The 24,827-nt window shown below is 42.4% G+C and overlaps 1 protein-coding gene across 2 annotated transcripts in view; it reads left to right on the plus strand.

Annotated features, from left to right (window-relative positions):
- Nucleotides 1-143: 143 nt before the first annotated feature.
- Nucleotides 144-24,827, plus strand: part of BRINP2 (BMP/retinoic acid inducible neural specific 2) — a 110,665-nt gene continuing 85,981 nt past the window's right edge. The window contains exon 1 of one of the 2 annotated variants that reach the window (XM_005540074.4): nucleotides 144-941. The gene's annotated coding sequence lies outside the window, so the exon portion shown is untranslated. Of the gene's footprint in view, nucleotides 942-11,277; nucleotides 11,371-24,827 lie in introns of those variants that run through there. The other variant, XM_045393134.2, reaches the window with a different exon arrangement.

Genomic DNA, 24,827 nt, shown 5'->3' on the forward strand with positions numbered 1-24,827 from the left:
AAGGAGACAGCGGTGAAGCTCAGAGCCCGCCCCCTGCCAAGCCGCCCAGCCAATGGGCACCTGTGGGGAGTGTGGCGCTGTGTCCCATTGGCTGCCAACCTACGTGCATAAGAAAGAAAGAGAGAGGCAGGCAGGGCAGCATTGTTATCTTAAGACTCTCATCTGGTGTCTGAGTCTGCAGGTTATACTGCTTAGGTACAGAGCGTGGAGTCGGAGCGGGGACGCGCCGGGCTGCAGCTCTGAGATGCAATCCGCCTGCCTCGCAAGCTGCTCGCCGCGGCGCTGGCAGCGCCTACGCTGAGCTCGGAGGATCTCGTTAGGACTTGCCCAGGGATGTGCACCTGCCGTGCGCTCCGAGGTCAGAGGCAGGTCTGCAGGCAGCCAAGGGAGCGGTGAAGCCGGAAGACCTGTCTCTGCCCATGTGCAAGTCTGTGATTTCGGGTGAGAGAGCTGGTGGGTGAGTCTCTTTAGAGTTGGAAAGAAGGCAAAATCTTGGGTTTCTCCTCGGCGGAGGGACAGGGGGACTCCCCCAGTTGGGTCTTGCACTTTCCTTACCTCTCCCACTCCGCGTGCGCCCCGGTCCAGTGCCCAAGCCCCACTTCAAAGATGCTCTGGGAGACCGGGATCCTGGCTGCTCAGCGGGAAGGCAGCAGGCAAGTGGTCTAACGTTGGCGGCGGCGGCAGCGGCGGCGGCACCGACAGTAAAGCGGGGAGCAAGAGAATTTGAAAAGAGACATCCGCTCCCTCTCACACGCTGAGGGGGAGGCATTCGCGTTTCCCCAAATGAGAAAGAGCCACAAGAAATCATGAAGTAAAAACTTTGGAAAGCTGCCACTGGAGATGTTGCACAAAAACCTGGAATCTTTTAGGAGTCTCCTCCCTGTCGTTGAAGGTTTGGGGAGCAGCTGATACAGCAAGGAGGGCTCTTGCAAGGATTCAAGGTAACAGTGCAGGGTTTCGGTGATTTTTCTCCCCTTTTTCATTGTCCTTTTTGGTGTGTCCATTGGTAAAGGGACCATTTGGCTCTCATACAACCCTCTTGCCCTAGTGCCTGGCAGTTGCAGGCAGAGGGAATGATGACACCTCTCTTAGTTGCTGTCTTGTGGAGCTGAGCAATGGACTTTGGGGTTGAGCGAGAGATCGCTCTGGTATTGCCTCCTGGTGTTGCATGGCTGTCACAGGGTTTGGGCACCCTGCCTGACCTATATTGCTTTTGCCTGGTTTAAGTCCTCAAAGTTAGTGCAACTCCTATTAGCTTCAGAAAATGCAATAGGGCTGCATAATTGCAGAAGATGACGAGGACTTTTGCCTGCCCAGCTGACGCTGAGAGGTTCATTATGTTTGGGAAGGACCCCAAAGAGCAGAGGTTATAATGCACGATATCTATATAATCGTGCTCATAGAGCCCTATGGCATGTTTCCCATGCGCATGCAGTCAGGAAAATAAAATTCCAAACAGTGAACCCTGTAGGTTGCAAATAGTCTCCCCAGAGTGGTGGCAGAAGCCCCATTGATTGAGTTGAGCCTGGCAGAGCACTGGAGACACTAGGGAAGAACACTGATGTGCTGAAAGGTGGGATGTGCTGGTATCATCTAGCAGATCTCTCTCTCTGTTTCTGTGATCATCTGGGTACACTGTCGAATGCTGCCTGTGGTGTGTGTGTATGTGTGCTTGTGCTCACAGCTGTATGCAGGAAGCAGGTTGCCCACAGAAGAACCAAGCATGTGCAGCACCCTGCCCAAACCACGGATGCCTGGAGTGTTCCTGCCTAGTAGGAACATGAACTTGTGAGCTGTTTTTCCAGCCCAGAGGACTTTTCTCCTCGCCAAGCAGTCCCTCTGCATGGTACATATTTATCCAGGGTATATAGACCTAAGCCAAATATTAACTAATATTCAAGCGAATGCACTGTAACGTGATTGAACAGACCCCTCTGTAAAGAACTGTGTGTGTGCTCTTTGCAGCCCTGGGAGCAGGGTGCTAGGAGCAGAAACAAATGTTTTGTTAGAAGGATAACAATTATAAAAGTCCAAGCTTATAGTTGGGTAATCTGGGCCTTATTCAGCAGGGACAGTGTTATGTCAGCATAGACCAATCAGAGGGATAAAAGGTAGAGTGTAAGTCAAGTATTTCTGCCTCTGTCCTTCTCCAGACATGTGCATGTTGAAGTGACTCTCTCTGACCATGCTAGCTAAAATACATGCAATGCCAGTATTGACCAAGCAACTAAAGTATTTTACCAAATCCCCTGGGGGGCAGTCTGATGACATCAGACAACAGCAAAGTGATGCTGGAGTTTGTGTGCTTTCCCTCCTGACTCACACAGTTGTGTGTATGTTATTTGTTTAAGGCATGACCCCCTGGAGTCCTCCTTCACCCAGAATAAGTTGTTTTGCAGCACTGAGGGCATGACCAAGAAATGCTGCTACAATGATCCTGTCTTATCAATATCAGAGCTGCTGCCTACTCTAGGAAAAGATGCATGCCTTGCTTTTTTGAGAAGGATATGATTTGAAAAGGCACAGAGCATGTATATTGTGAAATGTTTGAGAGAAAGGAAGCAAATGTCACACCATAGTCTCCCCTTCTGGAGGTCAGCTGGCTCCAAAGTGTTTGACAGCTGGGCTGCAGCCATGGAGAAGACAAAGCATTCTTGACTCTTACTTCCCCTCTTCACCAAAAATGGAGCTGGCTTTGTCTCCTAGAATGGAGTGATGTGTGCTGCAGTGTGGGCACAAGAAAGGAGGTGAGGAAAAAAGGGCTGGGGAAGGAGGAAGGTTCCTGCTCTGTCAGCATGGGGCTGGTCTCGAAGATGGGGAGCATCTTCTCTTTTTGGCCCTCAAAATTATCTTCTAGGTGCTCCTTTCTGGCCTCCTGACAGGTTGTTTACTGAGCAAGGCCAAAGGGCAAAGAACAACCCTGCGTCATCACCTTCTCCTGATCCCCTTTCCCAAGACACAGGCTAGCCACTGGGGAGTATCGCAGAAAAATGATACACTCCTTTGAGGCACTGCTCTGAAATCCCTCCCCAACTCACAAACAAGAGGTAATCTGGAGGGACTTGAGACATCTGCGTGGGCACTTTCTGCTGACTGGGATGCTTAGTTGAGGTTTCCTGGTTAGTGTTTTGTTTTCTCCACTGCGCAGTGTATTTTTGGCGATTCGACTCTTTCTCTTAAATAATAAGACCTTGTATACATTTTATGATGGCATCCTCTTCCGAAGGGCTGAGAGCACTTTACAGGGCTCATTTAATTAATCCTCGCACAGCTTATTGTCTCATTTATCTTTGATTACCCTAAGAAGTAAAGCTAAAATGATTTCAACCCCCTTCTTGGAAAAGAGAGGGCAGAGAACCTCAGAAAGAGGAACTGCTTTATGCAGGGTCACGCAGCACTTAAGGGACACTATGGAATGGGATCCGAGTCTCATCACTCTTGAACCAACCCCAGACTCCATGGGCTTCTTCTAAGGAATAGTTTGATTTTAGTAATTATAATCTGAATTAGTTGTTCTGTACTTTATAAGGATGGAGATTTACAATGACACAGGGTTTCTCCTCTGGGACTAACTTAAAAGCCGTGAAGAATAAAAGTCTTATAGGCCTTTGCCCTTGCCTTCAGTGATCTTGCAGTCTAGTTAGGAAACTAGGCTCACATCTGACAAAAGGGAAATGACAACGTAGGTTCTAAACAGCAATTCAGTACCAGAGAATTCACAAGGCCGAACTAGTTCATCTGTGATTGATATGTACAGATAGTGAGAACTATCAGTATTCAAAGGAAGGAGAATTTGAGTTGAGCCATGAAGGATGGGGTGGGATTTGTTCGGATAGAAAGAATGAGGGAAAGGGTTCTAACTGACAGAAATAATAACTGCAGCACTGTTGGGAAGGTTGGAAACTTCGAGGCTTGCTTGATTCCTTGGGCCACCTCTTTTCTTGCATTCTGGAAATACTATACACCTGGTTAAATTATTATTATTATTATTATTATTATTATTATTTGAGATGGAGTCTCGTTCTGTCACCCAGGCTGGAGTGCAGTGGCGCGATCTCGGCTCACTGCAAGCTCCACCTCTCAGCTTCACGCCATTCTCCTGCCTCAGCCTCCCGAGTGGCTGGGACTACAGGCACCCACCACCATGCCCAGCTGATTTTTTGTATTTTTAGCAGAGACGGGGTTTCACCGTGTTAGCCAGGATGATCTCGATCTCCTGACCTCATGATCTGCCCACCTTGGACTCCCAAAGTGCTGGGATTACAGGCGTGATGGTTAAATTATTTTAAACATATATTGGTCTACAGGAAGTTGCCCTAGAACCTAGGCAGGGTGCTCTGGAATGCTGGGCATCTAATTAGACGTTGAAAATTGCCTGGCCTTCCACCCATCCTCAAGTCTAATCTATATATTGTGGGAAAAGTATTGCTCAACCTCAGAGAGCTTATCAATATCATATCAAAAAATCTGAATGAGGATATTGTGGACAAGCAAGCAAATTTTAAGAGAACACACACACAAAATTCTCATATTTTAGAATCAGAATCTCCTAAGAGAGAGCCTTGATTTTCCTCCATTTCCTATTTCTCCACCCAAATGTTCCTCCTGGGGTTTTCTTAGAGCTGGCAAAATGCCAAACCCCTTAGGCATTTAGCACTGAGAGGAGATTTTCAATCTTAAGATTCTTGAGCATGCCCATGCACATAACCTCTTGTCTCCCCTTCTCTCTCCCTTTTAATAAAACATACGCTGTAGCAGTCACTAAGGAGGAGACCATGGAAAAGCAGGGAGGGGTGGGATGCAGTGTTGCCTGAAGCTGTACCACAGGGTACTGTGCTTGCTCAGCTGGGCAGGACGGGGAGAGGCAGCTTGCCAGCCTGGGCAATGCCAAGGAAGGGCCCACCAGGAGAGAGCTGTGACCAGCCAGCCACACACATTTGCTCCCACAGTGGGCATCTCTCCCAGAGGAAAGGTCAAGGCAAAGCACAGGGCCTGCGAGAGGACTGGTAACACAATCACGCTGGTCATTGGTCTTCACAAGGTTTGGGACGTTTTTCAGGCTGCAGGTCACCGATGGCTTGGGTGGCCCCATTCCAATATAGAAGAAGTTCCCACTGAGCATGAAAGTGGAAAGGATTACCTAAAGTCACTCCATAATTGCTCCCAGGTCAAAAGTAAAACTCCCAAGAACCCAGTCTGTTTGGTTGCTTAGCCCTAGGAGTTTATTCAGGGAACAGGTCTCAAAGGACATTACTTTCCCTTGAAAATCCTTCCCTGAACCTTGCTGTCACCCTTGTTTCCTGTGTTAAATGACTGTGCAGCTGGACTGTGGGCATGATGCCTTTTCTCTTTACTATTCAGAAGCATCCACTGCTATATTTGGGGGCTGAGTAGAGATCCGGGCCCAAGGGCATGTGGTTAAGAGTTGTGAATTAAAGTCTCTTCTATCTAGAAAGGAAGAGACAGACAGCTGAATTATGCTTCAAACTGGGGGCTACGGTAAACCAGTCTCGTCTGACCAATTAGGATGCAGGTCAGCCCCTCTTTAAATTGTCACTCTGTCATGGAGAGAGAAGTAAAGTTGAGTAGCATTAACACAGCATGGAATCATCAACAGCCAGTCCCATTATTCCTCTTACTGAGGCTCACATGAAATGCAAACATTTCTGGAATTCTGGATTGGGCAAAGGGAGAAGACAATTTGGTACCTTACAGGACTAAGCTCTAGGCACTTGCCAATATGATAGCATATTGGCAACATGTGGGTCTTGAGCACTTGAAATGTATGCTGTAAATATAAAATAGGCATTGGGTTTGGAATACTTGATTTGAAAAGAAAAGCAATGTAAAATATCTCATCAATATTTTTAATCTTCATTACATGTTAAAAAGATAATATTCTGAATATATTGAGTTAAATCAAATATATTAACATTAGTTTTACCCATTTCTTTTTTACTTTTTAATGTGGCTACTAGAAAAGTTAAAATTATGTAAGTGGCTGGCATTATTATTATTATTATTATTGGATAGTGTTAGCAAAGGCCTTGCAAAGTAGTGACAGGTTAATGGGGAAAAGGCGCAGAGGCATGAAATAGGAGGAGTTAGAGACATTAAAAAGAGAAAGAACATGGAGGGAGGGGTCAGGAGCAGCCCAGAGCGAGCCTTAAGGCATGTATTTCTAAAATTTCAAGTCAAGAAGGGCACAAATAGCATAGACCAACCTATATTTATTTGAAGAGGGACCTTGTTAACTGTAATTAAGCCCACCCAAAGCCTTTGGGAAGCATTGCAGCTCTCAGCTCACATACAAAAAATGAACCGGTGGGTGGCTTGGTAATTTTATCTTAATATTTTCGAGTTTTTGAATGACAGTAGAAATAACCAAGTAACTAATCTTTAGGGTCTTACTCCAAAGTGTGAGGACACAATAGTGGGATCAGCTGGGTATGTCTGTCTTTCAAATTCCCTCCTTTCTTCTCATCTCTACCACGTTATGATCATTCCTTGTGAGAGCATTTTGTTTTCATATCAGATATGTTGATAGTGTGGTAGGGAGAAAGAAAGGCACGGCCATGTATTAAAGATTATTTTGTGAAATAATTAGCTGGGTGTGGTGGTGCAAGTCTGTAATTCCAGCCACTTGGGAGACTGAGGCAGGAGAATTACTTGAACTCAGGAGGTAGAGGTTGCAGTGAGCTGAGATTGCGCCACTGCACTCCTGCCTGAGCAACAGAGCAAGACTCTTTCTAAACAAAACAAAACAACAACAAGAACAAAATTTGTGGACCAAGAAGAAGAATGGAAAGAAGACACAATAATTGAATTTTAAAAAATTACAGATTTGAATATTATAACTCATTCATTGTCATTATTGTCATTCACTGCAATAAATTTGGCCACAACTTGAACTCATATTTGCTTATCATTCTATAGTTCACAAAAGGTTTTCACAAGCTTTCTCTCACTTGATTCTCATTCAAGGTTTTTCATAACCTGCCCCAAATTACCTTTGTTACTGTATTTTCTAATCCTTCTCTATTTAGTTCATTCAATCTTGCTTAATCAAACTACTCTACTTACTGTTCGTACATGTTAACCACATAAAAGAGGGATTATTACCTCTTTTATTTTCAGTTTTATCATCTATAAAAGTAAAAAATAATAATGCTAGATCTCTCAATGGGTTATTCTAAATGTTAAGTAAGATAAAATAGGTAAGGTGCCAAACATAGTTTCAGGTACATTGTAGATACTCAACAAATGTTAACACTCTTTCTTACTAAAGGCCTTCACTTTGACATTACCAAGATTAAAATTCAAAACTAAACTCAGTATGCACCAGTTCACATCCCAAACTATTCCTTTCCCCAAATTCCTGCTTTGGTTAAAGGTACCAAAATCCACCTGACTTCCAGAGGGATAATGAAGAAATGTAAATTGTCCTGGGCTCTGCTTTCTCTCACACTGCCCCTACATGCAATGAATCCTCTAGGCTTGACAGGGTCGACCGCATAATGATTTCTCAAAGCCATCCTCTCCTCCTCACCCCTCCTGCCACTCTCTGATGCCAGGCTCTCATCCTTCTCTCCAGCATCTTCCCAGGACTTGATCTCTGTATCTCTTCCCTTGAAGGCTAGCCAGTCCAGTCTCTTCCCCGCAGCCAGGAGGATCTTTCAAAATGGTAAATTTGACCATGCTTTTCCTCTTACTGTAATTCTCCAGCGACTCCCCACTACTGTCAGAATAACAAGTTGCTTAGCATAACAAACAGGAGCTCCTTCATGAGCTGGTCCAATAACCTCTCTGTGCATCTTTCCTACATCCTGCTTCTCACAGCAGCCACTTCAAACGCCAGGCAACTCCCTCAGCACTCTGGAACCTTAGAGGTCTTGAATTGTTTTCATGCAGAATCTTCCCCTGTCCTATTCTCTGCTTCTTGAAGGGTTACTGAGCTTCAAGACTCTGTAAATAGTATCCCTCTGTGAAGTCTTCTCTGAGACTCTGGGACAGAATTAATTGCCTCCCCCTCTAGACTCCTACACATCTTGTTTAAATTCTGTTTTTGCTCTGTACGCACCACACCATTCTGACTTGTTGATATGGCCATCTCCTGCACCAAGCAGCAGGGCTGGGATCGAGACTCTGAGACATACTTCTCTGAAAATATTTATTGAGTATATTATTAAGAGTGTGTAGTGCTGGGTCATATTCCTAGGCATTGAGGATTCAGCAAACAGCAACACAGATAAAAGATCTGCCCTCAAGTTGCGTCCATTCTAGACAGAAGATATGATTATAATCATGATAATCATGGTTATTATGGACATTGCCGATAATAGCTAACACTTTAATAGTACTTAAGTGTCAGGCAGACACCGTACTAAAGTTTTACACAAATAAACTCATTTGATCCTGTAAGGTAAGTAGGTTTGTTATTTTATAGATGATGAGTTGAAAGCCCAGAGAGGTTAAGTAACTTACCCAAGGCCACACAGCTAGTAACTAGGGGAGCTGGCATTCTAATCAACTTTAGACCCCGAGTCCACATTCTTTATTACTATGGTATCCAGAAAAATAACAATATAAACAAATAAATAATTTCAAGTGCTGATAATGAAGAAGATAAAATAGAGTATTGTCAGAGAGAGTGACTGAGGCATTGGTCAGGGAAAGTCTCTTAGAGAAAGTAACATTCAAATTGAGGTGTAATTTGTCAATTGAGAAAAGGAGAAATTCTAGAGTTGGATCTGGGAATCTAAAGAGGAGAAAAATTGTTTCTTCTATGTAACCAAGACACTAGCTGCTGTGATGTTTACCTCTCACTGCTGGAGGTACCACACTCAAGCCTGGATGGTCTTGGGGTACAGCAAATAGCCCAAATGTTCCCAAATCTATCCCCTATAAATCTACTTGTCCCTCCTGTTCTTTTGGGTTAAGACATATCTCAGAAGGTGTCCAGTATGGGGCATCCTACAAGGGTGGGAAGCATGGTACACACACACTTTCTCACACACATACACCTGTTTTGCTGAACCACTTTATTTCACTTCTCTCCTGTGAACAACGTGTCACTCAGAACCTTAGCAAAGTGACAGACAGAGGCAGAGCAAAAGGTCTGGGGACAACCCAGAGGCATGAGTAAAAGGGGAAAAGACAATTATTTTTTAACAAGATGGGAAGTGAATTGAACTGGAGGGAGAAATAGGAATTTGATCAAGGAAGGATGTGCGGAGGGGGTTGATTCTGAGATGCTGGCAGTGTTCTGTTTCTTGACCTGAGGGCAGGTTTGCTCTACAATTTTATATCTACACACACACATCTATACACACATACATACATATGTATTCACATACACGCACACCCCGTATATACACAAGCATGCAACTATACCTTCTGAATGAATATCTCTTATAATAAAAGGTTAAAGAAATTATTTGGCGAGCAGATGAAATGGGTGGGACAAGTTCATACATATTTAATATACTCCCAATGCCTATTTTATGATAAAAATTGTACTAGGTTCATTTTTACTTATATTATCTCATTTAATTTTTATTACAACCTTATGAAGTAAGTGTCATTTCTGTTTTGCATATGGAAACTGAGGAAGGCAAAGGATAGAGGAGCAACCAACATTCAGACTCTGGGCTTTTGCCCCTGCACCATGCCCTCTGCCTTCCACCCTGGGTGGCTCTGAGGGTCAATGGGGTGGGTGACTTTTGGGTGAAACAAACCTGGGCATCAATCTGGTCATGGTCACTTACCCACTGTGTGACCTCAGCTATGTGTGACCTGTACCAGCCTCAGTATCCCCACCTAGCAAAATGGATATTACACCTTACGTTGTGCAAAAACTGTAAAGATTAAAGACAATGATTGACAAATAGCAGAGTTGAGCATCCTTAAGCTTGAAGGAAAAGGTTTCCCTGAATTATACAAGGACACATTCACAGTGGTTTTCACCTCTCAAAAAAGCAGTGGAAGACTTTAATCAACAAACCCTTACCTAGAAGTCCAATATATAAAGCAGATAAAAGGGCAGCTCTCTGGCTGGAGCAGGCCTAGGGGGTCTGGAGCTCTGCCACCTGTTTCTTCCCTTTCCTCATCCACAGGTGTTCGCCAGGGCAACTCCTTGGAACCTAAAGGTATTCAAAACACATTGAAAACCGCTGCAGAAGTCCTTTGAAAAGCAAAACTTGTGATTCATTTAAAATCACAGGTGATATATTAAAACTGATTTTAAAATATAAGACTTTCACTAACCCAGAAACATCTGCGAAGTTCTGTGAGACTAGGACCAATCACTGTTGTTCTCCCTTGTTCTCAGTAATTGAAAATGCAAGGAGTTCAATGTCTATGAATAAGCACCTGCTGTGTGCCAGGCACTGTACTGGATGCTGAGAGTATGCACTGTAAGATCTCTTTCAAGTCTAACAACTCTCTATGAAGTAGATACTATTATTCTCGTTTTGAAGATGAAAAAATAAAATTGGTACAGAGAGGTTAAGTCAATTACCCAAGATCTCACACCTGGTGAGTAGTGGCGTTGGGATTCAAACCCACGTTGCAGGATGAATTAGAAAGCCAGAATTCTGCCATCAACTCCTGCAGCCTCTTCAACAGTGGATTGGGAGGAATGGTGCCTCGCTCAAAGTTTCGTACTTTTTTCCAGCACTCCTCAGTTGTGATTTTCTTTTTCTTCTGTTTTCATTAGGGCACCCAGGTCTCCCAGAACGAAGGCAGCGGTCCTCCCTCGCGGGGAGCCCCAGCCCAGGGAGGGCAGAGCATCAGGCCCAGCTGCAGCCGGGAGCTGGTGACTGGGGCCTGCCCTGTCGCTCACTCGGCTTCATGCCCCATCCCCACCACGAGGCTGCCGGGCTGAGAGCGCGGAGACTCCTGCTGGGCTGTAGTCTGGCAGCTCCGGGGACTGGGTTTACTGGAAGAGTGTGAGGTGGGGATGCAGAGGGAAGCCCTTGAAATCCCCTTGAGCCATAGAAATACCTAAGCACTCAGGGAGGACTGTGGGGGCAGCTAACGTCTGCTTCCCCCTCACTCGGTGTTCAGCCATTTATCATCAATACGTCGTTAGGCAGGAGCAGGGGCAGGTGGCTGACTGGTGTGCCGGCGGGTGGCCGGGTCTTGGGAGGCGCCCTGCACGCGCCTCTTCTTTCTGAAATCTCCGACCTTTGGGATTTGAGCAGCGAGGGACGGCGGAGCAAGGGCGGCCTCCTCCGGAAGCCTCGGGGCGCTAGAGACCCCTAGAGGCGAAAAGCTGTGTTACAAGCCCCTGGCAGCGGAGGCGCAGGCGAGATTCTTGCCCCGGAGGTTGCCGAGGAGTGACCGGTACCTTTCCTAAAACCCTTACCTGTAAGTACACTCCCGCAAGCTCGAAAGGGACAGCAGGGGACCCGTGTGTGTGTGCGCGTGTGCGGAAAAGGAGTGGAGAGGGACAGTTACATTTGCAGAAGCAATCCTGTCTGGAACTAAACTGATTAGCCCTGGTCCCGTCCCTCCCTCCCTCCCTGCCCCACCCCTCCCATCCTCCCTTAGCTACCCGCCGGCGCCTCACTCAGACCCTGCAGCAATCCAGAGACTGCCCTCCTTGGCAACTGCCCTCCTTGGCAACTCCCCACCACCTCCATCAAGATAATATCCTTCCCCCAGGGCCCTTCACACCTCTCAGTAACCTGATCAACTAATTTGTGTTAAGGTATTAATGACTAATAATGATTTAATGTGCTGCCCTCCCAATTAACACTGGAGCATTTCAAAAGAGAAATTCACAGATTTTAACCCAAGTGAGACATGGTGCTTTTCCTTTTTGAGAGGAATGGTAGGCCCTTCAAAACGAACCATACAGACAGCTGCCGATTCTTTAGATTCTTTATATACGCTGCATCACTCCTGAGCTTAGCAATGTTTGGAGGCTTCATGCAGAGGCTCAAGCAGAATTTCCCAAAGAGGGCTGCTCTGATCTACAACCCTTACAGAACGCGCCAGTACAGCCTTAATGAAGAGAAGAAAACGGGTGCCTCAATACCATGTCTTTAGAAGTTTCGATGGTTTTTTTTTTGCTCACACATGTGACGACATAGTCATTGAGAGAAGAGGCTCAGGCATGGTGAACTTGGGTTCAAGTCTTTGGCAGGCTCTGCTATGTACCATGTATTTGATCTTGCCAAGTTTCTTTACTACATTAGCTTCAGGGTGCACATCTGTGAAATGGATGTGGTACAACTCACTTCACAGGGTTAGAGTATGAAATGAAATAATGCAGAATTAGCACTCATCAAGTCTGATATATAGAGTTCTCCATAAATGACAGTTCTTTTTATTAAACTTAGTGTTTTTTTGTTTTTGTTTTAATTTTTGCCCTGTCTCAAACTCTCAGTGCAGGACAGCATGCAAATGCTGTATTTATTTATTATTTAAAAGCAGGGTGAAGCAATCCAGCCTTCTAGGTGTGGTTGGTTTGGTAATGAACTAGATTTCTTTCCAGGTGACTGCAGTGTTTGAGCTTTTTTTGATTGATTGATTGATTATTTTTCTGCTTGTTTTCTTTAAATGTATCTCACAAATGCAGTGAGCAAAATGGATTTGGCAGTGACTTAAAAAGACTTAATGTATTTTGGAAAGAAAAAAAGCCACAACAAAAACTGGTTTGTTTTTGTGATATATGGTTCATGTGATATGACAAAAATCCATTTGTATGCTTAGGAAAATTGGCTAATTTTAAAACAGTTGACACATGCCATATGCATATAGAGTAATGATGGATTTTGCTCAGGCAAACAACAGAAGAACACAGGGCCAGCAATATCTTTGTTAGGGCTTTAGTTGGTTAAATTCTTATTTGATGGGCAGATCTGCCCCATGTAGGAGAGGAGAGTGACAGGAAAAAATGGTCATGGCCTCAGGTGATGGAATCAGATATTTGATCATAGAGATACTAAGCTTAGGACACAGACACTGTGTTTTCATTAAATCAGTGAGAAGAAACTTGGGAATGTACCAATGTAGCAAGCTTATGTTCAAGAAAGCAAACAGTTTATGAAGATATTTTCTGGATAAAAGGTGTAGATGGTGCAAAGGATACTGAATTGGTGAGCCATCATGTTAAACTTTCCCTGGTCATTCTTCCTGTTGGAGACATGAATAATTTTTGAACTTCAAATACTGTTTATAATGTGCTTTGGGTTCCTCTGGTTTACAGTTCTACATAAATCACACTGAAAAGGGAATCCCACATATTTTCGATTACTGCTAGTTAGGGAAAAGAGACTGCATATGAAAGTAAGGTGCTACAAAGATGGCACATTCAATGAGAAATAATTATGAAACCTTTTTTTAAGGAAGAGACAAGTGCTCTATTTTCTTTGTTTCCTTCCACTTTCAGTTCCCCCTACACATCAACCAGATACCCAGCTCCTTATAGGCCAGTGGTATGTAATCTACTCAACTCAAAAAAGCATTTGGCTTTTACTTTATTTTACTTTATTTCTTTCAAGGCATGATTTAATTAGTGACTGTGGAGAAAAAAAGCTGAACAGCTTAGAGGAGGTTTATGGTTAGGTTTGTAGGACTCAGCAATTTGACATTCTAATCCTGTTATTTCTCACCTTAAACTGAACAGAGTCAGCGGGGTTTTTTTTCCCCATAATTCATCCAGTTATTAGGTCTCCTCTCCCCGCTTACTCTTCACCCTCATCCTTTGCTTCATCTGATTTTTTTGTGTATGCAGTCCTCTACTACATGGTTCTCCCCAGACCCACCCCAACTCTCAGGATAGCAACAAACAAACAACACCAATATCTTGATGGCTCATTCATGACTGAGCCATCTAGAAGATAAATTCTTTCTCTCCCTACTTTGATTCCTAGAATGAGCCATCTATCTCTCATGTGAACTTGACTTCTAAGATGACTGCAGCCAAGGTCCTACAATGATGCAAAGAGGCCAAGTACTGTCTGCTTCCCTTTTTAATTATAAACTGTAAACATTTTGAAGGTAGAGCCTGAGTCTTTTTTTTTTCTTTAATCATTTTTTCCCCCAGCTCCCTGGCTCAATACTGAGCACAGGGATGACGTTTATGTTTATGCAGTTAAAAATAAAACAACAAAAACCCCAATACCTCATCATCTACCCCACCACACCCATTTTCATTAAGATATAGGTTACTAGAAAGTTAACAAAACTATCTTTCCTGTTAAGGATAGTGTTCAGGATTTCAAATGTATACATTGCAAAATTAGGGATGTGTTTCCTTTAAGGCAGTGGTTCTCAAAATGCAATGTGCACCTGGGGAGCTTATTAAAAATTCAGAATCCCCAGCCCCTCCTCCATAGAATCTGATTCTGTAGGTCTTGTGTGAGATTCAGAAAACTGAATTTTAACAAACAGATGATATACAGGCCACACTTTGAGAAATATCATTTTAAGGCAATCCAAATGAAATGTTACCCATACTCAATTTGGTAGAATGTTAATGTCGCCTAAGTGGTTAATGGTTGTCATGTTGCAAAAAAAAGGTTCGGAGATTAGAAAAGTTGGAGAACGTGCCCTCCTTGCCACCCATCCCCTCATACGCACTCAGAGGTTCACAACGCACTTATCACATTAGAGGGGTCTGAAAAGGTCTGCAATAAAGAAACATGTTTTATCTTTGTTTAGCCAAGTATTTCCAATATATCTTGACCATGAAACTTTTTTTGATCTTATTGCCAAACACCTATTAAATATTAATGAATTTTTTATGGAAAGTACTGCCATAAGGGAAAGGGAACCACCTACAGGAGGAGGGTGATATTGCAGCCCAGCCATATTATCCCTATTAAATTTCCAGAGGAGAGAATGGACAAAGTGCGTGCAGAGTTGGGGGAGAATCGCTAACCATGTGGAATATCTTACAGCCTGAAGAAGTATTTATAAACAAACATAATCATTCTTTATTGAGCATTTAATATTGATCAGGCACTAGTCTATGTTTTTAATATGTATTAACTCATTTAATTCTCAGAACAATCCTATGAGTCAGACAGTTGTATTATTCCCATTTTACTGAAGAGGAGACTGAGACATTGAAAGGCTTATAATTCCCTAAAGATCACAAATGTAGGAAGTGATAAGGTGGAATTTGAACCCAAGCAGTGTGCCTTGAGAGCCTACCCTGTTCACAGCTCTATCAGACAGCCTTTCCTCTAGTAGCAGTGTTCTGGAAATTACTGCCAGTGAGGAGCGAGCTCCCAATAGACATAACCTGTTCCAGAGCTATGCTGTCTCAATGCCGCAGGATACTCCTTTATACATGAGGGCCTGTGATCATTGCCCTTTATTCATCAGATAATTTATTATAATGACTGCCTGAAACTCTGAAAGATTTTGCTATACTTAAACACAAAATATGCTTAGCAAAACAACCTGACAAGGATGATTCATGGATAGCAATTAGGTGCAGAATCCTGTGCCTACCAAATCCCAAATTGGGTTGAAGATCTGGCCATCCTGCTGACAACTTGATATGGAATACAGTAGGCTGGCCCTTGTCACTCCACCCTACTCTCAACCCTCTCATTGCTCCTGGGCACAGGAGGTATCCCTGAAGGGGCAAGCTCTATGGATGACACAATTCCAATTCCAATTTTGGCCTTTGGCAAGTTGCTTCACTTCTACAGCCCCGAGTTTCCTAATAATACAGAAAAAAATAAGGGGGAGGATAGACTAATGATAACTATTAGGTTAGTGCAAAAGTAATTGCGATTTTTTGCTATTGAAAGTAACGGCAAAAACTGCAATTACTTTTGCACCAACCTAAAACATTGTTGTATGCCATATATATACATATGGTTTATTCCAATGTTTGCCACAAGAGCAGTGCTTGGCCTCTGGTGCTGTTAGGTCCTGAGGGTGAGATTGCTCCTTGTCTGTGCCTTCATAGGTGTTTATGTAGAGGTAATGGAGGTCAAAGTTAGGACCCTGGGAAGTGAGAGGGAATTGAGGAAGAAAACTCTTGGCTTCCAGATCCTGGATCTCTTCCAAAATGCATGTGGGATGTGGGTCAGTGGCCCTTATAATCCAACCAGGATTCCTGGGTACTTTAATTTTCTCCTTTGTAAAAATATGAATAATGCTAGTTGTAGGCGTATTCCACTGGGAACTTCGCATCTTCTTCATTAACAAATGCTTAAGAAGTATCACATCACACTAAAGGGGCATTTCTCAAAGAGCCAACACATTCCAGGCATCATTTAGACACTCCACAAATGTGAACTAAACAATATGCCCTTTTAATGGCGATTTAGGCAAGTTTGTTCTTGGCCTGAGGTTACACAAGTGGGAGAGGCAGAGTCCAAACCTAAATCAGATCTGTCTGACCCAAACTGCCAATTCTTCCTCTCAACCAGTTAGAAAAGGTATGAGGACGGGAAGTGGCAGGAGGGAAAACTGAGGTCTGGCTCTCCAGTGGTGGATGCTTAGAAAGAACCGTTTCAAAAGCCTATCAAGATCTTAGGAAAATCAGTTTTCCCAGTGCCTTTTCCCCTTCTACCCCAAATTTTGTGGCTTCTCTAAGTCAACTGTTTCCTGCCCTAGTGTGTTGTGCCCCCCTAACCCTCACCCCGCCACACCTAACAGAAAATGCTTATGGCGCATCCAGGCTGGCTGGCCTATCATCAGTCACCAGTCCCAGAAGCCCAGATTGAACTCTCTGGTGTTGGTCCTTGGTCTTCATCCTTGGCTACTTTATGAACTCGTTCCTTCAGACCCAGACCTTTTGGAAATGATGAAGAAGAGCACAAGTTTTTTTTTCTTCCCAAACTAAGCACATTCACTTGCCAAAATGGGTCCTTCTTATGCCATTTTCTTTTGAATCAGACCTCACACATCCTGTGCACAAGGTCAGGCATGGAGTGAGGACAGAGCCTTGCTACTTCTGGGGCTTCTTATGAAACCTAGAGGATCAGCTTGCAAGGAGGAGGAGAAAGTGGAGTGTAGCCAAAGCAGACCTCATGAAGGCCTCTCAACCACTCATGTGTGTTGACTTCCACTCTTGTTCTGCTCTTAAACAATGAATGTTCTATTCCACTTATTTAATTATATGGCAAGTAGTTAGGACTATGACCTCTCAAAGCCAGGTAGGCCATGGATTTGTCATTTGTTGTTTGAAGCTAAGTGATAGGATAGGGATAGAGGAGTTAACCATATGATTTTTTTTCTATTTTTGTATGTGTTTGGAAATGTTCTGTAATTTAAAAGGTTAAAAAATAATCCATGGATTCTGGAGTGACAGAGTCTTGATCTAAAATTCCAGCACAACTGTTCTCTTGCTGTGTTACCTAGGGCCAGAGATTTACATTTTCTGAGCTTCTATTTTCTTATCAATAGAGATAACATATATCTCAAAGTATTACTGTGAAAATTAAATGAAATAGTGAAACAAGCTATGCACAGTGACTGGCTCATAATTGCTTGATAAATAACAACTATCATTCTTGCTGTTATTATTATCTTTCTAGTTAGCATCATTTTGTGACTTCCTTACAGCAAGAACTGTAACTTACTCAGCTTCATACTTATTCCATCTAGTTTAATTTCAAGCTCATATAACAAGAATAACAAATATTTATTGAGCTCTTTCAAGGTGCCAGGCATTTTCTAGGAACTAGGGAAATATTATTACTATTAGTAGACATATATAGCAGACAATATATATAGCAGACAAAAAAATAGAACCCCTACCCTTGTGAAGCCTATGTTTTGGTTGCAGAAGACAAATAAACAAACAAACAAAAAAAACACCATAATTAATGAGTTGTATTTGTTGTTAGAAGGTAATAAGTTCAATGGAAAAAAATATAGCAAAGAAGATTGGAGCCCTGGAGAAGGGTTGCAGGATTAAATGGAATGATCAGGGTAGACCTCAAGGAAGAGGTGACATTTAAGCAAAGACTAGAAGAAGAAGGTGGGAGGATGAGCCATGTGGATAACTGGAGAATTTCCATGGAGTGGAAAATTAATACATTTTTTTCTAGTAACTGCCCCATGACACTCTTTGATATTTATTTAACTCTTCATTACTTCAGCTTCTGCGGTACACGTGTTTCTTCCCACAGTAGGCTTCTTGAGAGCTGAGAGCATGTATTACACTTGACATTTCTGTTCATTCACAGAGCTCCCTACTCAGTATTATGCATAGGTTAAGAACTCAGTAATTGTTTATAGAAAATAAACCCACACCTGTCTTTCCTGAGAGCTGTTTTTACAAAAGCAGAAACTGTAGTGTATAGGTTTACAGTAAAACTCACCCTATTCACCCATACCTTGTAAAACACTCATATTTTCTAAGTTTCATTAGCTGGATATTTTCAAGTTAAAAATACAAGGTACACACTAATAGTAGAGAAATCGGTAGCTCAAGAGGATTCTTGCAGAGGTAAAGAAGGCCAGGCTACAGGAATGAGGGAGAGACACACTTAATGTCTTTAATGCAGTCATAACTATGATAAAACATTTTAAAGATCTTAATGCAATTAAGACTTATGATTATACATTGTATGATCTTAATTGAAAGCAATAGTTCCAGTTAGACTTGATTCTGAAAACCCTAATGACCAAAAACTGTAAGTAAGGAAGCTGAAAAAAAAGGTACTTTGGAGTTTCTTATGATGCAGTCTGTAAGATTTTCTGCCATTGAGTCACTTGATAGATGAGACTTGTTTGTCAACAAGGTCCATTTGGTAACTTCAGTGACCAAACCTCCCAGAATAAGGTTCAGGACAGTCCTGCCTCTGGCCAAGCGCCTGTCTACAGTGAATGTTGTAGAGAGGTGACAGAATGATTCATTTGGTCACTACCACTCTCTTCCAGAAAAGAACCATAGCCAACAATGGTAAATTACTTCTGGGGTGGTCATTTACCTTAAGACTTGTTACAGATCCAAACAATCAGAGTTACTAATCTGTTCTTCTTAACACAGACTTACCCTGTCTGGAGCTAAGACATCTTTTGATCTTTTACCTCCAGCAACTGTGTCAATATAAATACTTCTCAACTTGGGAACTAGGTAACATTGATCATTAAACAGAGGCCTCTACATTGAGATGTTTTGTCCTCATAAAGCCTGATGGAGTAACACATTGTGCAGATGCCACTCTCCAGAGAGACTCTCACTAAAGCAGGTTGTCTATCTCCTGTCTCCTAAGGCAACCTCATGAATAAACCATCTTAACGTTAAGTCATGTGCATAAATAATTTAAAATTGGCTTGCAAGCAGAAAGGAAAGGGGAGTATGTGGGACACTGATCACACCATCAGCATGCTCTCAGCCAAGACTGAGGAGAGTCCATGGAGCTCGGTAACAGGTGGTGAATCTATAAGTTTCAACTGAACAGAAATTCCCTTACATCTCATTGTCCTCCTTTCTGGAACTCAGTTAACAATGGACAGGGCCTGATAAAATTCAAGCTTCCTCAGAATACCCTCACCTTTTCTTTTCTGCTAGGCTGACTCTAGACTAGAATGATGGGCAAGTTGCCTTCAGAAGTAAATATGAATCCCTGACTCCTTATTTGGGGGAACCCTCCATAGGTCTCTCCTGGTTTTCAGCTGAAAGGCTGCAAAAACTCTATGGAGAGGAACTCACTCCTCTTGTTTCTGAACCTGTCTCTCTCCTCACTCACTTTTCCTCACTAGGCTGGAGTTATGTGACATTTAAAACATGTCCTTTCAAGACTATTTACCCATCTGTCCCCTAGAGCAGTCCCTATCCCTCAATCTTTCTCTCTTCCTGATATATTTCAAGTTTAGCTCTTTCTGCTTATGTCACACTTCTCTGCAATCTCTTTCTCTTGTTCTTTGTCAGCCAGCAAAAATCTCCCTCTTCCCGTCTCCAAAACAGCCCACGTACCATCTGTTGAGGTTGGCAGTCTCCCGTTCTCTCCTCTCCTTGTTCCCCTGGTGGGAGTAAGTAAAGGGGGAGTTAGATCCCCCTTTGGAGAAGCTATAGGAAAACTGGACCCTGTTGATAGTTCTTCACTAATGGACCTTAGTTTCACAGGACAAGAAGTGAGCACTGGGCCCCAGTCTATCTGCTTGGATTCAGGCAAAGTGGATACACAGTTGGGTATGGTTAAGACAGCAGACTCCAGGGTCAGATTGCCTGGTTTCAGTTCTGGGTTTCATTAGTTGTGTGATCATGGGTGAGTCATTTTAACAGATCTAAGCCTCTTCATTTAAAAAATGTAGATGCTCTTTGTGTATTTTCCTCATAGGGTTATGGTGAGGACTAATAAGACAATTTAGGGCTCAGCACAGTTGCCTGGTCTATAAATGGTAGTCCTTATTATTACATCATCCTTAACCAATGGTATAAAGTCCAATATTTCCCTCAATAGTCAAGAGAAATACCCCAACACATTTATATTGCAAAGGGCCCTGGCTGTGTCATCAACTCTCCAGAGAGCATTGTCGAAAGTATAATGTCTTTATTGGCTTTTCAACTGCAGAGCACTAGTTTACAAATCCAGGATCTCAATGCTAAAAAACTCTATTGAAACTTGTGTTCTAACTGAATAAGTGGTGATTTGCACATAGAACATTTCTGAGGCTAAATTTCAAAGGACAGCTGAGTCTTGGTTTGGGAGTGCTTTCTAATGGCAAGCTCTGTAATCCAGTGCTCTTCATCTGGGAAAACCATTGCTTAAGATATCTCAAGCTAAACTGAATAAAACTCGGGAGAATATGAGGATGAGAACAAACTGTAGGAGCCCTTGGGGAGATAGGACTTAATGGCCTGGCAGTCCCTTCCTTTCTTTCCTTCCTTCCTTCCTTCCTTCCTTCCTTCCTTCCTTCCTTCCTTCCTTCCTTCCTTCTTTCCTTCCTTCTTCCCTCCCTCCCTCCCTCCTTCCCTCCCTCCCTTACTCCCTTCTTTCCTTCCTTCCTTCCTTCCTTCCTTCCTTCCTTCCTTCCTTCTTTCCCCCCTCCCTCCCTCCTTCTCTTCTTTCCTTCCTTCCTTCCTTCCTTCCTTCCTTCCTTCCTTCCTTCCTTCCTTCCTTCTTTCCTTCTTTCCTTCTTTCCTTCTTTCCTTCCTTCCTTTCTTTTTGTTTTGAGACAGAGTCTCACTCTGTCACCCAGGCTGGAGTGCAATGGCGTGATCTCTGCCCACTGCAACCTCCGCCTCCTGGGATGATCAAGCGATTCTCCTGCCTCAGCCTCCTGAGTAGCTGGGATTTCAGGCATGTGCCACCACACCTGGCTAATTTTTTGTATCTTTAGTAGAAACAGGATTTCACCATGTTGGCCACACTGGTCTCAAACTCCTGACCTCATGATCCACCTGCCTCAGCCTCTCAAAGTGCTGGGATTACAAGCATGAGCCACCGTGCCCAGCCTTGGCAGTCCCTTTCTAAACCTGGTTCATTTGATTCATGTGTCTTTCACCTCGAATGTGTACAGAAGGGACCTAAACTAGAAACACCAATAATGTGCAGTTCTCCAACAACAGATTTTTAAGCTAGAAATTTACAATGAATTGCTTTACAAAGAGAAAATCTATTTTCTTTGTTATATAAAACATGTATTTTTTCTTGTGTTTTCTTTAACGCATATCTTGATTTAACCTCACATTAAAAATAAAAGAATACAATGAAAGACCATATTTCTTTCAAATAGGTTTAAAGGTGGCATCAATCAGTTGGAATAATGAAAATAATGGGAAATATCTTTAAGTGTGGGATTCATTTTCACAGTGGAGCGGTTATTCCAGTAATTGTTCTGCTATGAGCAGACATAATACGGGTCTCTGTAAACCTAATTTCCTCTTGTTACTTCTCATCTTTGGTGGTGAATCTTCATCAATCTCCTAAAGTTAAGAGTGTTCTGATTTGAATCTCCTTTAAATGGAGAGGGTTGACCTTTTGTGGTGGAGACAAGATACCCGGGTTTTTCAGTGTACCAGGGCATGCCCACTTCTGCTATAGGTGAATGGGTCTGGTTAATTATCAAAGGATTAGTCTAAGAAGGAAATTATTTACCTAAATACAGGTCTGAGATTAGGGAGACCCGCTGTGAAAGCTGTGTGGTGTCCAACTCAGTCTAACTTACTTTTTTTCCCTTACTACTGCTGGAATCTGTGCATACATATTGGTTTGTGGGAGAAAATGAGCCCATCCTAGCTCTAGTCTTATTAAGAACATCACTCATCTCCCTGGTACAGCTGAGTTTCAACTTTTATTACTACCAGTGACCAATGGCTAGACCTTAAGCTCAATTTTGGATTATTTATAGTGGTGAGTGAGAACATGAAGAAATGTAACTCTCAGAATATTTAAAACTTGTTTTACCCAATCCTTTCTACAAATATCTCATTAGAGCAATGAACAAAGGCAAAATTATCCTGCTCTGCCAATATGCAGAAATGAATACGCCATCAGGTAGTTGAAAAGATAAAGTAGAGAAGCCAATATCTCAAATAACTAAAACACAGACTAGATTTAGGAGCTATCTAAGATTGAATAACACAAGAATAACTAAAATTTTACTGAAGTAGGAGCCAGCCTACAAGGACCGTATGGTGAATCCGTTACATTGAACATAACACCCTCACAATAGCAAACCACTACCCATGATGGGTAGAGGAACCTCAGAGGAGGAAACCCACCTGGACTGTGAAGCATAAACTGCTTATGGATCCAGTTTTGTGTCCACAGGCAGTGTGGTAAAAACTGGGGCAGGTTCTTTCTTCTCCCTTTCTATTTGTGTTAATGATGAAGATCTCATTACAAACCGTTTATTTCACCTACCCTACAGTCAGAAGCCACAAGCATGTGATGGGTGAAGAATCCAAATCTCCCAATAGCACTGTCATGTTTCCAAACAGTTTTGATCAGCAATAATAAATGCCTGCATTTGAGCAATTGCAAGCTATTTCTCAGGCTGTGAGGGGGAAGGATTAGAGACAATTAGACAAAAATCATCAGTGTTATCTTATTGAAAGCAAATGTCTGCCTTATGTTAATGGCATTTATAGGATCTAAAGAGGTAATACTAATGGAATTATAGGGGATGTGGCCAGGAATGCCCAACAGGCACCTGTGGTAATTCAATTGGAGGAACCTTCAGGAACCATATAATTGCACAAAATTTTTAGTTTCCCCCTTGTTGAGTGATATAACAAAATTTTTATCTGTCTTTCTTAGCATGGAGAAGGAAATAAAAGAATGCCCTTTCCTGAACTTGAGCCATGCCACTAAAGCATTCCTCAGGTAGAATTTAACAGAGGAAACACTGCCACGTCCAGCACGTGCCCTCACTAAAGGCTGAGGTCTTTACAGCAGACACTGTTGGGGCATTTATAGAATCATATGGTTCTGTGCTTATCTCTCCCATCACATGGTGAAACTGTGTTTAAAAAGGCTGTTTGTGTTGGGAGGAGACCCAGCTATGATCTGTTTCAATCTTCTCATTTTATTCAGGAGGGAATAAAAGTTCAGGGGAATAACTTGTTTAGAAAGGTGAATGGCTCAAGGTCACTGAAATAGTTATTGAGAAAATTGGCAAGTAGCAATTGGAACCCAGTTCCCATTCTTTCTAATCCATGGCCCTGAACTATTACATACTATTGTTGCAATGGAAATGCTGGTGTTAGCCCTAGACAGACACTGACATAGAAAGACGTTAATATGTCTATGAAATGTTTCGCTGTATTTCTTATTGTTTGTATCATGTAGAAAGGAATAACAGTGAAATTCTTCTCCCATCATTATTCAATAGGAGAGACTGGGAGGCTTTTTGTTTTCTGTTTTTCTCAAAAACATTTTTAAAGCAACTTGTAGGAAAACAAATTTTCTATTCCTCCCAACACCTTAAAAATCTTTTTATATGACATGATCTTAGTCCTGGTTCCTTCTATGAACAGGATATTTCACTTTGCCATTGTTTGTTATCCACCATCCAAGGAGGATAGATAATGGAGTTCTTTCTGCCAAGTAAATGTTTCTGAGAACCTGGGTTCAGATAAGGACACTGTGCTATATCTTGGACTCTGCCTGAAAAGGACATCCATGTTTTAAATGGACAGGATCACAAAGATGAGAAATGTTCATTTGCCTGGTATCAGGAATGGGAATGAGATGCATTCTTAATTTGCAGGCAAAACCTTGTGTCTAACCATTTAGTGTATCAAATCTCCTTCTATCCCCTTTTGATTTTAATAAGCCTTCATTTTTCCCTCTCTCCTGAACAGCTTCCCATGACTAAGAAGATTTAACTGTCTTTCCATACATTTATGGGTGTCTCATACATATTTGCATATGGATAGAAAATGTAGGACTCTTAAGTGACGAGGCTGTGTGTGTGTGTGTGTGTGTGTGGGTGTGCACGTGAGTGTGAAGCATACTCATCAGGACCTGCATGACCCAGTAGTCTCTGGTCCCCTTAAGAGGCTCTGCACTCTCTCTAGTGATATTCTACTGGTTGGAATATTTTTGGATTTTCTTGTTAAGATATCACCTTCCGGGCCTCATAACAAAATAACTTCTACTCATTCATTAATTTTCTCATTGCTTCACCAAATACCTCTCGATCATCTATTGTATGGCAAACAAGATGGCAGAACCTGTGGGTATAAAATTTTAAAAATGACCTGCTCACCACCCTTAGAAATCTCACAGCTCAGAGTTTTTCTAAACAAAGCCTACTCTTCTTCACTGTCCTCTTTCTTATTCATTGTATTTGGTTCTAAATGACTTTTTATCTAAATATAAACTATTCTCTCAAAGGACAAATATTTGCCATCATTAATTATATTTACAAGAATGTGCTTCAGGTTTTGG

Source organism: Macaca fascicularis, chromosome 1 (genome assembly GCF_037993035.2).
Source record: "Macaca fascicularis isolate 582-1 chromosome 1, T2T-MFA8v1.1".
Lineage (NCBI taxonomy): Eukaryota > Metazoa > Chordata > Mammalia > Primates > Cercopithecidae > Macaca > Macaca fascicularis.